Source organism: Monodelphis domestica, chromosome 4, assembly GCF_027887165.1.
Source record: "Monodelphis domestica isolate mMonDom1 chromosome 4, mMonDom1.pri, whole genome shotgun sequence".
In the NCBI taxonomy this organism is placed as follows: domain Eukaryota; kingdom Metazoa; phylum Chordata; class Mammalia; order Didelphimorphia; family Didelphidae; genus Monodelphis; species Monodelphis domestica.
The window spans coordinates 444,360,377-444,365,856 of NC_077230.1; positions in this window are offsets into that span (position 1 = coordinate 444,360,377).

The window sequence follows — 5,480 nt, forward strand, 5'->3', positions numbered from 1 at the left end:
GTCACCAGGGAATATATTCCCAAATTATGAATATGCCCAAGTCAACTGGGTTTTATAGAGAATTTAATTAATAATACAATGAGTAATCAAAGAAAGAGAGAGAGAGAGAGAAAAGTATAAGTATGAAGGGCCTTAAGCCAACATGGCATAGACCTGAGTCTTAAGAGAGAGAGATCAGTCAGTCAGTCTTTTATTATTCACCACAAGGTTTGTCTTAAGCAAGGATGTCTGGGGAACAGAGTCTCCCCAGAGGGAATTCCAGCCAGAGTCAGCTTCCCAAGGGACTTTTTCTCAAGAGATCTTCAAAGGGCCTCCTCCAAAAGGATCTATCTCCAAGGATCTAAGGATCTATCTCCAAGGAATCCAAGGATCTAAGGATCTATCTCCAAGGAATCTCTTGCTCCAGAGATTCCTTTTCTTATATAGGGTTTTTTTTTCCTATGTCACCTCCCCTAAGTTCTTCCATCTACCAACACTGTAGATGTTTTCTAAAAGACAGCCCATCTGAATTCCAGCTAAGTCGACTAATCTCTTCAGTAAGTCTGAACCAGAGAAAACACTGTTGTGTCAACTAATCCCCTCAGTAAGTCTGAACCAGAGAAAACACAGCTGAGTCAACTAATTGCATTAAGAGAAAACCTGCCCAACCTTTATAGGTACCTAGCATCCCATTGTATCAAATCTAAAAACAGGCATGGCTCAAAGAATTCCCTGCCTCATCATAAGCATGGGTCCAAGTACTTTCATTGTTTAGCAAGGAGTTTTCTCCCCTAAAGCAGTCTTAAGTACAGGTGGAGTAGAGGTCCTCCCATTTCTGATCCTGGCGAGTTCTCACATCAAAATGTAGAATGTTTCCAGAAGGGAATTTGTTCCAATGCAGGATTCCTCAATGTGGAAATTTTTAACATTCACAAGTCTGAGAAATTTCAAGATTTACAGAGTAGACATCTCCTTAAATCAACAATGAGTCTGAGAACTATTGGTTACTCTGGTTTTGCCCATCTGCTGAGATGGTTTTACTGGGTTTTAGCCACTGAACATGCTCCAACTTCTTGGAGTCAGAGGGGAGAGTTGGGTGAGAGATGGATCACCAGAGTGGACACACCTGAAAAGGGCTCAATGAGCCCCGTACCAGAGGTTCTAGTCCTTCCTGAATACCCCACATGTCCCACGAGTGTTCACCACGAGCATGATCAGCACCAAAGGGAGGAATTGTGCAAAGTCAGCTACTTTTACAGAGTTAGTTCAAGTGACCCCGTATTTAGACCTTGCTTAGGCTTTGGGCATGTGCATGGCCAGCCTGCAGGGGATAGCGGTCTGGAAATACCCTGAATCTGCACACTTGGGCACGAGGGAGTTGCTGAGGTAGCCTCTCAGCATGATATGTACCAACCAACACACTTTTACTTTTGTATGGAAGTTGTTTACTTCTGTCTATAAAAGCAGAAGGGCAGTTTCAAATCTGTACCTGCCACCCCCACATGCTTTGCTGCCTCAGCATGCTAGGAAAATACTTTTTTCTCTTTCTAAGTTTGCCCAACTTAACAGGGCAAGATCTGAACCAAGATTTCTTTTAACATGGCAACACATGATGTGATGGAGGACTCTGTGGTATTTGAGGAGAACATGCAACCACAACACACTGTCCCTGTGGGGTTTGAAAGAAAAGTGAGCATTATGAAAATGAAAGCAAAAATAGTGGCAGAATAGAAAAATTCACATCGGCAATGGCAAGCTTCACCAAAAAAACAAAAGAGAACAATGGATTGAGAATGTAAATATATGGAAGAAAGGACAACCAAGAAGAGAGGCAAAAAAAAATTTTTTTTTAAACCTTACCTTCTGTCTTAAAATCAATACTGTGTATTGATTGTTCCAAGGCAGAAAAGTGATAAGGGCATGACAATGGGGGTTAAGTGACTTGCCCAGGGTCACACCACTAGGAAATGTCTGAGGTTAGATTGGAACCAAGGAGGAAGAAGAAGAAGGAAGGAAGGACTAAATGCATTCAAAGAAACAAAAGTGAAGGCTGAAATTTGGTAGAGGTAACAGTGAAGAAGTAGACTGGGAGCATTATGGACAGAACCTGGTAATACCTGCCTCCAGGGGAATTGGTTTTTTTTTTTCTTATGGGACTACTTTACAACATGGAAGGGTACATGAAAGGGAGGAGAAGACACATTAAAGAGGAGAAGACATGGAAGGGAGGAGAAGACAAGGAGGATAGAGAGGAATGTAAGATATCTGTGGGCCAAATCAAGGACAGGCAATGATCTGTCTCAGAAAAAGCAGTGACTGCAAGGGCAGTAGGGAAAGGGTGTAGGGGGTGTGGGTGGAAAGGTTAAGAAGGGAGGAAAGGAAGGAGCTCTTACTTTGATAATACTGGGGAATTCGCTGATGAATGCACCAATGGATGAGGAGGATTGACCAGTGAAGGGAGATGGGGGACCTTATACTGGTTATGGCCTGGGGAATCTAGTGCTTGTAAAGGCTCCTAATCCTTCATAGGGAAGGGGGAGAATTGGAAACTCTGGGGAGTGGGACAGCATGGTCCCAGGGAGGAGATTTTGAGGCAAATGTGGAAAACCAAGGTCAGGAGTGGGCTACATAATCAGGGAGATGATGGGGAAGAACTCTATCACCACAGGGCAGTGCCCTCTCTGATATCTGCAATAATTGGCATTATTCCATGAGTGAGGTACAATGGAGAGGGGGAATCCATGGGAGAAGCCCCACAAGGCAGTGGCAGAAACCAACTAGAAGCAAAAAGCCTAGAGTAGATACTTTGATGTCATGAGGAATACAGGAGAAAGAGAAATAGTAGATAATTATAAGGGTCAGAAAGCAGAGAATGAGGGTCTAGAGTAGACAGTGTTGACCTGAAGAATAACTCATAACTACCAGAGTAGTTATATTAAAAGAGGTCTTTAATGAGGACGAGGGAGACAGCCAGCACAGGGTCATCACTCCCAGTCTCAGGAAAGATGCTGATGATGGGGATTTCTGCTGAAGTAAAGAAGGTAAAGTGCTCATGCAGATGTTTGGAGAGGGGAAGGGCATAAGCCCATCCACTCTAGTTCAACTTGGGTACCAGGAAACACTAGCCAAAGATCAAGAACCTTACCATGGCTTTAGGCTTGGCTGATTGAGAGGTACTTGTGGTTTGATGATCTATAGCTGAATAACTGGCATGTGTAAAAAATAGACTTGAATACAGGACTACAATCCCCACGAGCCTTTGCTCCACTTCCCCAGAATGCCTTGTAATCTCACCTGGGCCGAGATCGAGAAGGTATTTAAGCTGATTCAAAGGCTTTTGAGGGTCTCTCTCTTGGCTCTTTTTGGACTTCCGTTTTGGAGCAGGCTCGTCTCTTGCGTGATGTGAGGTTATTTTGTCTAGGCCTCTGGCCTAGGCACATGTTTCTTACTTGTATATTCTTTAATCTTTAGCCTTTAATAAACCTCTAAAAATTATAATACTTCTTGCAGAGAGAAACTAATTTCTACCTGCCTCAGATGCCTCAGTCTCCCCATATTCCCTAAATTTTAATCTTTACACATGGGGGGACTGAAAGGACACTTCAGAGCTAATTGTTCAGTCTGGGACAAAGATGGGGCTTTCCAGAAGACCAAGTCATGAGAGACAAGGGTCAGTTTAGGAGTTTCCGAATTCAAGTTATCACCAGAAAGAAAGGATGTGTATAATGAAGGGAGTGAAAGGAATCCATTTTGGAAAGGGATGCAAAAAAATAGAATTTAGGGGGCAGCTGGGTGACTTGGTAGATGGAGAGCCAAACCTAGAGGTGGGAAGTCCTGGGTTCAAATGTGGCCTCAAACACTCCCTACCTGTTGTAAAAGTTAAAATTAGTCTCAATAATAAAAACATATTTTAGGAGGTTTATTAATGATAATTAGAAATCAAGGAATAAAGAGGATACAAAATAAAAGACCATGTGCCCATGGCTGATTAGCCCATTTAAAATCCCCATGCTTAGCTTACCACTGCTATCATGTTGGCTGCAAACCCAAGAAAGAGCCCCAAGAAGACCACCCACTGGCTAATATCCTCTGTATATAGGAAGTAGTAACGACAGGAAGTCAGTGGGCTCCTGGGAAATGTAGTTCTTTTTTTAGAATAACAGATTTTCAATTATACACTGTGTGACCCTGGGCAAGTCACTTGACCCCCAGTGCCTAACCCTTACCATTCTTATGCCTTGGAACTAATACACAGTATTGATTCTAAGACGGAAGGTAAGGGTTTAAAATAATAGAATTTTAAAAACACTAATGAATATGGCGAGTTGAAGGGGAGGAGAGGAAGGGGCTGATAACCTGACTGAGAGGGAAAAAAAAGAGAGGAAATGCCTAACCAGGCAAAAACAGGAGAGAAAAAGGAACTAATGCACCCCCCCCCCCCCACAAAGGTAAGTGAAAACAAATGAAAGGAGAGGATCTGAGGTGAGAGGAAGAGCCACCTTAAAAAGGAAAATAATGCTGTTCATAGCAGAAGAGGGGATGGGAATCATAACTTGGACAAAAACCAGTATTCAAGATGGAGGAAAATAGAACTGACGCTCTTAAAATGTTTCTTTAGTCTCTTCCTTTTTTGTCTTAGTAACAGTCCTAAGACAGAAGGGCAAGACTAGCCCCAGGAACACATAACATAGCTAGGAAGGGTCTGAGACTAGATTTGAACCCAAATCCTCCCAAATACTGCCCTGGCACTTTATCCACTGTGCCACCTGATTCCTTTTGTAACTGTTATAATGTTAAGTGTGAACAGATTAAATAACCCAGTAAAGGAGAGTGGCAATTTGGGTAAGAAAACAACCCCCTACGATCTGATGCATATGGGAAACATATTTAAAAGCAAAATAAACAAAATCAAATGGAAAAGATGGGGAAATTTCACTATACTGTGCATCAGGTGAATTTTTAGAAGCAGGAGGAGTTGCAATCATTCTAACTAACAGCAGAAAAGTCATTCTAAAAACAAAAAGGGGGAAACAAACTCAATTATCAGTATTATTGTGATGCTGCTGCTGAAAGGGACTACAGACAACAAACCAATATCAGCAATAGAGCGATACACTCCGAATGCCTTAACATTCAGATTCATAAAGGAAACATTATCTGAGCTACAAGAGGACACAGGGAGTAGCACCATAGTTATCAGAGGCTTCGATATTCTTCTATTAGTTTTTATAGATCTACAGAAAGAGAAACAAAAGAGAAACGAGGGAACCGAACACATTACTGGAGAAACTTAAGTTAAAAGAATTAAGACATCTTTTAATGCATAAAAATGAAACGCGTAATGACTACACTAGCCATTTGGACTTGATCAAGCTTCCATTTTTTCCCCAGGCATTCCTGATCCTCTAGAACCTTGGAAATAAAACAATGCTTTGCGATGATAGCTAAGCTCGATAAAATGGGCAACCACCAATTGGCCCCAGACCAGGAGCAGTTGTAGG